This window comes from Pteropus vampyrus, unplaced genomic scaffold, assembly GCF_000151845.1.
Source record: "Pteropus vampyrus isolate Shadow unplaced genomic scaffold, Pvam_2.0 Scaffold187, whole genome shotgun sequence".
NCBI classification, from domain to species: Eukaryota; Metazoa; Chordata; class Mammalia; order Chiroptera; family Pteropodidae; genus Pteropus; species Pteropus vampyrus.
The window spans coordinates 221,491-232,070 of NW_011888968.1; the positions used below are offsets into that span (position 1 = coordinate 221,491).

Consider the following 10,580-nt stretch of genomic DNA (forward strand, 5'->3'; position numbering starts at 1 on the left):
GGGGAGTGGAGCCCAGCACCGGCCCTGAGGCCATTCCCAGGGCAGCCACGTGGCTCTTTCCTTATGTCCCCCAGGTCCATAGAATCGTATCAATTTTCAGGTTATTCTATATCGGCACGAATTCTATTTCACGTCATTTTTTTCTCTGCTCTCTAGAGTTTTCTGATTGCCTTTCCCCGTTTTAATGCATCACTTGCCTTTTCCAAGCTCTGCTTTCTCCGAGCTCTGCGTCACCCTCTCTGTCCGTCATCTGTCGTGGAGCGCGTGTCCCCGGGTTCCCAGCTGGACTCGTCACTCTCAAGGTCTGTTCCCAGCAGCCAGCGCTCACCCTCCTTTCCCTGCCTTCCCGGGCTCTGCCCACCGCCTCCCTCTTCCTCGGTCTGCTCCTTTGTTTTGCCGGAGTATATCCTGATGCCACACTCCGGGAAAGCATGCGGGACGTGGGCTTCGGGTTGTGGGCTTTTACGAGAACTTTTATTCTGTCCTCTTGCCTACCGACTGTCTTTGTGCAGAATTCTGGGGGCAGCTCACCAGCGTCCCCAGGCATCCAAACTGCTGACAAGCTGTCCAGTGCCTCACCCAGGGGCCCTGTGGCATACGGGGACCCAGGTCTTGCATGCCCACCATCTCCGAGGTTGAGTCAAGAGAAAGGCTGGATGGGCTTTCGGTTCCTTAAAGCAGGGGTACCCAACCTGCAGGCCACGGACCGGTACCGATCCGTGGCCTGATAGGAACCAGGCCGCACAGCAGGAGGTGAGCGGCGGGCGAGTGAGCGAAGCTTCATCTGTATCTGCAGCCGCTCCCCAGCGCCAGCATCGCCGCCTCAGCTCCGCTGCAGATCATCAGGCACTAGGTTCTCATAAGAGCACCAGTCCCTGGTCCCAAAAGGGTTGGGGACCACTGACTGACTTAAAGGGTATATACCCTGGAGCTTTCTGCAGTGTTTTCTGCTTTGTGAGTCTAGCATTTGGGATCTAAGAATGAACCTCATGCATCCCCAGAAGAAGCTGGCAGGGCCTTTAAAGCATGAGCTCACAAAGTGACTTTTAGGGGCCCGGCAGGTGTCACCCTTTGGCAGAGTGTGGTACAGGGAGTGCCCTGAGCGCCGTTAGCAAGGAACCCACTCCTCCTCGGAAGCCCTAGATTCCGAGCCTTTGTTAAAAGCAGGACAAATTCCTTTTTCCTTTGGTCCCGGGCCTAGGAACAAGGCCGTGCGTGTTCACTGAAGAGGAAGCTACTTCAGCTTTGTCCCTAAGGAGAACGAGGGTGGTGACATCTGAGCTGCTGCTTGGGGGGCTGCGGAGTGGGGAGTGAGAGCTGGACGGCTCTCTGTGCACGTGAGGCACCTCATGGGGTCTCTGATCACGGCACACAGTGCTCCCTAAACGCAGCTGGGGAGACATCGCCCCCACTGCGTGCCAGTCCGAGAGCCACCTTCTGTTGGTGACAGCGCGACCCGGTGCCCGGGACCGGGTCAGAACCTTGAGGAAGAACACTGAGGGCGGGTGTCTCTGCCTCTGCAGGTGTCCCAATGGGACCGTGGTCCTGCAGAAATGCAATTCTACCGCAGACACGGTGTGCGGGCCGCCCCCTCCAGGTAAGCACTGTTTTTTTAATATGTGATTTTATTGGGATGAAATTTCTATAACGTAAAATTAACCGTTTCGAAGCGAATCATTTAGTGACCACCACCTCTGTCTAATTCTGAAACATCGCCACTGCCCCAAAAGGAATCTCTGTGCCCATTGGACGACAGTTCCCCTCGCCGCCTTCCCCCGGCCCCTAGGGGACACGGATCCGCTTTCTGTCCGTACGTTTTCCTTTTCTGGACGTTTCATGCAAACGGGATTACGTGACATGGGGCCTCTGTGTCTGACTCCTTTCGCTCAGCGTCTTGTTTGAACGATCCACGGTTGTCGTAGCGCGTGTCAGCGTTCCATTCCTTTCTATGGAGGAATAATATTTAGACATGTATGGTAGAATATGCTACATTTTGCTAGTCGCTCATCTGTTAAAGGACTTAAAAAATTGTTTAAACTAATAAACCCTTGAGGCAGGATTATTCCATGGTAAGGACAACTTTTTTCAATACAAGCTTTTGGGGAAACTGGACATCCACATGCAAAGAATGAATTGGACCTTACCCCATCCAGAAAAATTAACTCAAAACAAATCACGGACCTAACCGTTAAGAACTCAAACTATAAAACTCCTGGAAGAAAACAGAGGAAAAGCTCCATGACACTGGATTTGGCAGTGATTTCTTCGATATGACATCAAAGGCACAGGCAGCAAAACTAAAAGTACACAAAAGAGATTTAATCGAAAGGAGGAAATATTTGCAGATCACATCATCTTAGGGAAATACAAACCACAAGCACTATGAGATACCAACTCTCACCTATCAGTGGGCGACTATTTTAAAAAAAAATTTTAAGCCCACGCAAGTGTTGGCGAGAGCGTAGAGAAATTGGAACCGGCAGGCACTGTTACTGGAAATTCAAAATGCTACACCCACTGCAGAAAACACTCTCATTCTAAAACTACCCCGACGCACCACAGACAGCACAGGTTAAGGGACCAGCCCCACTGAAGAGGAAATATGAGAAATTCTCATTAAAAACAAATCGGCTTTTTTCGTTCTGCTTCTGTAAATGTGTTTGCTGTGGGCAAGAGCTCGCTTGCACTTTGCTTGACCTATAAATGTAACTGATTGTCCCCCTCACAGCCCTTTGTACCTGTAACAATTGGTAACACTCTGCAGCCGCCGGTAACCCATAATAACTCCCGCCCTAACCATGGCAACTCCCGCCGATTTGTAACGACCTGAGCTCGAATCGACCAATCAGCGCGTGTGAAAACTCTGTATATAAGGAATGTTGCGGCTGTGCTCTTGGCCCAGACTTGCAGAGTGTTAGCTCCTCTGAGCTCGCGTGTGACGAAGTTGAGTTCTCCTTCCTTCCAAGTTACTGCTTGGTTTTTCGCTGGACTGGTTTTGAGATTTTTCCTCAACATTTTGGAGGCCCCAGAAGATTCCAATCACGCCGGCCCCTTGAGTCGCCGGATCGGCAGCCCGGGCAGACCGAGGCGAAGGGGTTTCGAGACGATTGAGGAGTCCCGTCACCTGAGTGTTTCGGGTTCCCTTTCGGGTCGGCGCCCGGACTCTCGGGTCGGCTGAGCTGCCCAAACGTACTCATAGCAGGGAAGCACCAATTCACCAGAAACGGCCGCAGGAGGAAGAGGTAGCAACGGAAGATCAAAGGGAGTAAAAGAATGGGAGAGTAAGTGCCCAAAGTAAGACCAACAAGAGGAATCGAGCTGAGCAAGGTCCCGGGACAGCCCCCATTCGGGTCCCTTCTGCCGGAGGGAAGAGGAACCGGACTCAGCTTCCTGGTCTTCGGAGCGAAGACGTGGGTCAGGGAACCTGTCGTGTGATTTCCAGGTTCATTGGGAGTCTCCGAAAGGAGACCCGGGAGACTCCCCAGTGGGGGAGGCGTCAGGTCGAGGCACGCGCCCACGGGTTGCGAGCCTGTCGTGCGATCCAGGTTGTACGGTGGGGGAGGCGGTGTTTTAACCCGATGTGTGAATTTGTGAGAGAATGAGCGACTTGACCACTTTGATCGGTCAGGGACGAGTTTGGAGCTCCACGGCCGGGCACCCCGAAGGTCCCCGAAAGGCCACGGAGCTCGTGTGGGCTCACCCTGCAGGTCCATGGTGAACAGCATACGGTCCAGGGCGGCATCGTCAGTCACAAACCTGAGTCTGCTACGGCTAAGCGTCACCTAAGGTCCCCGCGAGAGGACACGGCCAGATGAGCGCCCGAGTGGTCTCCTCCTCGGAGGGGGCACCCGCCCTTGCTCGTCTTTGCATCCCTGTCGCAGGGTGGGAAGAGTTGGGTCCCCACTAAGAAAACGGGGGAGCCCCATCACCCTCCGGAGGGCCACCCACCGCCCTCCACGAGCTAAGGGGAGCAGCCGCTCGCTCTCCAGCTGACAATGAGAAGGAACGGGGTGGGGGGGGCGAAAGAGAGTGAGTGCTGAGTGACCGAGACGCGGCCCAGCCATGAAGCCAGAGCCGAGCCCCCATCCACGGTTCCGTGGCGACCCTCACACGGCTCACGGTGGCCCCACTGGATCTCCGTGAGGGGTCTACTCCAGTGGTCCAGGTCGGGGGTTCATACCGACCCGCCGATGCCAAGAGGCGCCTGAAATCCCCGCGAGGTGGGGAGACGCCCTCGAGGGAAAGAGAGGAAAGACAGATCACGGCTGATCGAATTCGAGAAAACACGTGTGTTAAATCAATTTAAAGACCAGGCTGTCACCATCAGGAATAAATCATAAGGCAGCAAGAGTCGAAAGAAAGGACCCTTCAGAGCCGCAGCGAAGAAAAAGACCAGCGAAAATCCTTACACGACGGAATTACCGGCCCCCAGTCCCGGGAAGTCAAGAGGGAAATCACAAGGTGATGCCCTAAAAGGCATTTCAACGAGCATCAAAAGAAGGGAATGAAGAGGAAGTTGGAGGAATTCTCATTGCAAACGAGTCAGCTTTTTCGTCCTGCTTCTGTAAGGACGCTTGTTGCGGGCAAGAGCTCGCTTGCACTTTGCTTGACCTGTAAATGTACCTGTCTGTCCCCCCTCACAGCCCGAGCCTCTCATAGCACTTTGTACCCAAGCAGCCCCCTCTTCCTGTAACAGTTGGTAACACTCTGCCGCTGCCGGTAACCCATAATAACTCCCGCCGTAACCACAGCAACTCACGCCGATTGTAACGATCTGAGCTCGATCGACCAATCAGCTCGCGTACGAACCCCGTATGTAGGGAATGTTGCGGCTGTGCTCATGGCCCAGACTTTCGGAGCGTTAGCTCCTCTGGGACCGCTCGTGCCACGTCGAGTTCTCCATCTCTCAGAGTGGACTGCTTGGTTTTTCGCCGGACTAGTTTTGGGATGTTTCCACACCACCGTGAGACCACCCCCCATTTCTGACGCCAGTTGGAAATCAAGGATCTCCAGGTCACCCACAGCTGCTCTCTGACTTGGCTACAAGTTGGAGATTCCAACCACTCCCTCCTTGCATCCAGTTATTTGCTAAAGCAGCTCACAGAACTCAGGAACACACTCACCTGTCCACTGGTTTGTTAGGGAATGTAACGTGAGGGTCACAGGTGAACAGCCAGATGAATATACGTGGAGTGAGGTCCAGAGGGTCCCGCGTGCCGGAGCTGGTGTCCCCAGAAGCTGGAGCGCGACACCCTTCCGGCACACGGATGATCAGCCAGCCTGGAAGTCTCCGAACTCCGTACTCCCGGCATCGTTATGGTGGCTCCGTCACATTCGCACGACCGGTTACTACGCGGCCCCAGCCCTGCTCCCCTCCCCAGAGGATGGGCGGTCGGGCTGAAAGTTGCAAGCTTCAAATCATAGCTTGGTCTTTCTGCTCATCAACTCTTACCCAGGAGCCCAGCTGGAGTCACCTCTTTAGGACAAAGGACACTCCTGTCGCTGAGGAAATTTGGATGGGTTTGGGAGCCCCGTGTCAGAAACCAGGGGTGGAGACCAAGACACCTGTGCTCACGGTTCACCTCGTGACCTGCAGTGCTAACACAGGGCAAGGCAGGCCTCGTCGGTCCCCAGAGCCATGGCCAAGCTCTGCCCACCCCTGCCAACTGGGGTGCCCGGCTGTCCACCTCCTGAAGGGCCTGTGCCAAAGATGCAGCCTGACACAGGACACCCCTCAGGGTGGGCTCAGAACGTCACTTTGGCAAACACCCACAAGATCAGATGAATCCTTCAGGCCCAACTGAGACCTGCCGCTGCCGCAGCACCCCCGGGGGAGGGTGTTGGTCCTGCCTACCCCCAGTTGTGCCCACCAGGGGCCGCCTCTCCCCCCCACCCCACCACATCCTGGAGCCCTGCCCCAGGAAGGGCCAGGCCAGGGTGAAAGACACCCGCTTGCTGCTTGGCGGTGTCTTCTGGGCCAGCGAGTGCAGGTGCTGTGCTCACTGGTCTGTTCTCGCCCTCCGGAGCCCCCAGTTCTGTCATGATGGGGTTGGCCTCCGGTGCTGTGTAGATGTGGGGCGAACAGCACGATGACGTACAGGTATCGTGACGTGATCCCCGCAAGAAGTTTCGTTAGCCTCTATCGTTCTACGTAGATCTCGTAGAAGAGGAAAAAAAAGAATGTTTTTCTCCTGGTGATGAGAATGTGTATGATCTGCGCTCTCAGCAGCCGTCACAGGTCCCAGCAGCAGCGTCACCATGGTCACCGTGCTATGCATCACATCCCCCGGCTTATCGTCTCAGAACTCAGCCTCGCACCTTTGGACCCCCTTCCTCGGATCCCCCCACCCCCACTCCTGCCTCTGAGTTCACTTCGTTTTGAGAGTCTGCATATCGATGATGCCGTTTGTCTTCGGCTGACGTACCTCACTTAGCGTGACGCCTTCCAGGTCCATCCCTGTTCCCGCAAATGGCAGGATTTCCTCCCTTTTCCCGGCCGAGTAATATTCCTCTGTGTGTGCGTGTGTGCGTGTGTGTACTTGCACGCGCGCGTGTGCGTGCGCACATGTGCGCGTGTGCACAGAGCACGACTTCTCTCCAGTCAGTCGTCTGTGGACGCTTAGGTCACTTCCACGCCTTGGCCGCTGGAATGTGGGTTGCGGACGCCCCTCAACACAGTGCTCGCTTTCCTTCGGATACAGTCTCCGTGGAATCGCTGGGTCTCTCGGTTGGTTCTTTATCATAAGGCTGCTGAAAGTAAAGGTCTATTTTTGACCTTCTGAGACATTTTCTGTTTTTCCCAGTTTCAGGGCATGGAGTCTCCTGGTCTGAGATCTTAGCTGCTTTGTTTATTTGTATCTGCTTCGGCATTTGCGTCATTTGCTGCGTCTATAAGAAACCTATTGGCAAAAGACTCCGAGCTCTGTTCCGTTGCTTCTCTAATGGTATGTAGCATTGAGTTAGAGCCACTGCACAGGACCGAGTGACAACCTGGGCTGTGGGGCAGGTCCTACCCCACAGAGCGGCTGAAAGGGACCACATAGGCCTGGGAGTCAGCACAGTGCAGTCACCGCTGAGCTGCCGGGCTCTGAGAGACGGGCTGACGACTCTGCAGGGGCAGAGTTACCGCCTCTGCGAGGGGAGACCCTGCTCAAGCTCAGTGGTACAGCTGGCCTGGGACGGGAGGGTCTCCCACCACTCAGCCGCTAACCACGGTTTGCCGTCTGTCTTCACAGGAGCCGGTGACGCAGCAGCAAGCACGGTGAGTGTGGTTCTGGGGGGTGAGAGCACCCCTCCTCACTGAGCACGGTGCAGGGCTGGGCGTGGCCTCCCGGCCAGGGTCAGGCCAGTTTGAACGTGAGGAGGTGGCCCTACCAGCTCCAGCAAGCCTTTCGATGCCCGAGCGTTACCCACAGTTTATTCTGTGGCCAAATGGGAGCTGAGGGCCTTGAGCTGGAGGAGCCCGGGCTCTGGAGGGTTCCATTCACGATGGGGAAACTGAGGCCCCGAGCAGGCCTCGAGGTGCCTCGACCGAGACTAGCCGAGCCGGCAGTCAGGGCAGAGCCAGGACCAGAGCTGGCCCCACTGACCCTCAGTGCCCTCTCCAAACCCGGCCCGCCGTGGGCTCCGCAGGCCCCCGTCCTCCTGCGGGCACCTGCGCTGGGTCACGCACTCAAGACAGTTTCTCGTTTTTTTAGCTGCCTTCAAGCTCGGTGTCCTGCTCATTGTTGCAAATCTCGGACCAAAGTCCAGACTCTCCAGTCCCCACAAGTAACTCAGTGCTGCCTGAAGACACAGTGGAGATGGTGTGTGAGGCCCCAACGCTCACCACGGCCCCAGAGAGCCCAGCAGGTGTCAATGGCTTCCCCAACGGCTGCCACGGGGAAAGGAGGCCAGGCCCTGGACTGGTCACCACAGCCTGACCCTTCGACCCCCCGGGCCTGTGGCTCGGCCCGAAGCCTGGGGGGTCTGAGCAGGTAGGAGGGCGTTTGTGACTCTGAGAAGTAATGTCGACGGTGACAGGGCCTGTCCCAGCCGGCCACACCGAGCCCTTCCCGGGGTCACTTTAGTCATCGGAGCGGTCCCCTGCAGCGGGACTGTGCCCCTGCGTAAGGTGAGGATGCGGAGTACCGAGCGGGCCCCTGTGCCGGCCCCGCCCCCGACCGGGCCTGGAGCCAGGTGTGCGTGTGACCTCCCACAGCAGGGCGCACAGTCACTCAGCCAGTCCTCCAGAGGCCCGTCCTCTATCTGGGGTCTCGGGCTGACGAGAGAGAGTTCGTTTACTGTGGCTGCTGTCAGAAATTACTACAGAGTGACATAGCCACTGAGGCCACAGCTCAAGGTCTAGGTGACGCGGGGCGCACACCTTCCAGGGCTCTGTGGGATCGGTGGGAATGGGGTCCTCCTTTCCCTCTCCAGTTTCCCACAATTGCTGGTTCCTGGGCTGATAGACACATCCCCCCTCTCTCTGCTTCTGTGTCACATGACCCCTCCCCTCTCTGTCTCTCCTCTCCTTACGTGGCCCGCCCTACTCCAGTGTGACCTCATCGTAACCCGGTTACATCTGCAAAGGCCCTATTTCCAGATGCAGTCACATTCTGAGGTTAGGTGACCCTGCATTTGGGAGGGACACTCTCCAACCCAGTACAGGTGTCTTCACAGACCTGGAGTCACGTCTTCCGGGTGCAGAGAGACTGATTATGTGGACGCAGAGGGAGGGCCGGACAGGTAGAGGGAGCTGCCTGTGCAGGGCACGGGGGCCTGGGGGTGGGTTCCTTAGATTCCTCACGTAAGTGAAATCATATGGCAGTTATCTTTCTCTGTCTGACTGATTTCACTCAGCATAATACCCTCTAGGTCCATCCATGTCACTGCAAATGGTAGGATTTCATTTTTTTCCATGGCTGAGTAATTTTCCGTCGTGTATATGAACCATGATTTCTTTATCCAGTCGTCTGTCGATGGGCATTTAGGTGGCCTCCAAATCTTGGCTGTTGTACATTGTGCTGCCATGAATACTGGGGTGCAGAAATCTTTAGGAATTATCGTTTGGGGTTTTTTTGGATCAATACCCAGAAGTGCCATTGCTGGCTCAAAAGGTAGATCCGTTTTTAATTTTTCGAGGAACCTCCAGACCGTCTTCCATAGCGGCTGTACCGATTTGCAATCCCACCCACAACGGACGAGGGTTCCGTCTCCTCCGCATGCTCTCCAACCCTCGTTGTTTTGGGATTTATCGACGATGGCCATTCTGACGGGTGCGAGGCGCTATCTCATTGTGGTTTTCATTTGCGTTTCTCTGATGATCAGCGACCTTGGGCATCTTCTCATGTGTCTATGAGCCATCTGTATTTCTTCTTTGGAGAAGTATCTGTTCAGGTCTCCTGCCCATGTTTTTAATTGGATTGTTTGTTTTTGTTGTTGTTGAGTCGTATAAGTTCTTTATACATTTTAGGTATTGACCTCTTATCGGATGTATCATTAGCAAATATCGTCTCCCAAACAGTCGGTTGTCTTTTTGTTCTGTGGATGGCTTCCTTTGCTCTACAAAAACGTTTTAGTTTGATGTAGCCCCGTTTATTTTTACTTCTGTTTCCCTTGCCCAAGGAGATATATCTGAAAAGAAATTCCTGTTAGTAATATCAGAGTTTACTGCCTATGTTTTCTTCTAGAAGTTTTATGGTTTCCGGTGTTACATTTAAGTCTTTAATCCATTTTGAGTCTATTCTTGTATACGGTGTAAACAAGTGGTCCAGCTTCTTTTTTTTTTGCATGTATCTGTCCACTTTTCCCAACACCATTTATTGAGGAGACTGTATTTACCCCATTGTATGTTCTTACCTCCTTTGTCATATAGTAAGTGAGCGTATAGCCGTGGATTTATTTCTGAGCTCTCTATTCTGTTCCATTGATCAATGTATCTGTTTTTATGCCAGTGCTATAATGGTTTGATTACTGATTTGAGACTTGTAGTATAGTTTGCTATCAGGTAGTGTGATATCTGCAACTTTGTTCTTTCTCAAGATTGCCGTGGCTATTCAGGGGTTTTTATGGCTCCATATAAATTTTAGGATTATTTGTTCTAGCTCTCTGAAAAATGCCATTGGTATTTTGATAGGGATTGCACTGAATCTATAGAGTGTTTTAAGTAGTACGGTCATTTGAACGATGTTGATTCTTCCAACCCATGAACGTGATATATGTTTCTATTTATTTCTATCTTCTTCAATATCTTTTTTCAATGACTTATCATTTTCTGAGAACAGGTCTTCCACCTTCTTGGTTAATTTGATTCCCAGGTATTTTATAGTTTTTGAAGTAATTGTAAATGGGATTTACAATTAATTAATTAATTTCTCTTCCTGAAAGTTCATCATTGGTGTATAAAAATGCCACTGACTCCTGAATATTTATTTTGTAACCTGCTACTTTCCTGAATATATTGATCAGTTCTAACAGTTTATTGGTGGAATCTTTAGGGTTCTCTATAAATAGCATCATGTCATCGGCAAACAATGAGAGTTTGGCTTCTTCCTTTCCAACTCGGATGCCTTTTATTTCTCTTCCTCGTCTCATTGCTG

At 53.3% G+C, this 10,580-nt stretch overlaps 1 long non-coding RNA gene across 1 annotated transcript in view; it reads left to right on the forward strand.

Annotated features, from left to right (window-relative positions):
• The first annotated feature begins 13 nt into the window (after positions 1 to 13).
• LOC105299507 overlaps positions 14 to 10,580 on the forward strand; it is a 19,201-nt gene continuing 8,634 nt past the window's right edge. Inside the window, exons 1-5 of the long non-coding RNA XR_896532.2 lie at positions 14 to 302; positions 1,524 to 1,597; positions 6,804 to 6,944; positions 7,236 to 7,261; positions 7,698 to 7,976. This is a non-coding gene — a long non-coding RNA (uncharacterized LOC105299507). The remainder of the gene's footprint in view (positions 303 to 1,523; positions 1,598 to 6,803; positions 6,945 to 7,235; positions 7,262 to 7,697; positions 7,977 to 10,580) is intronic.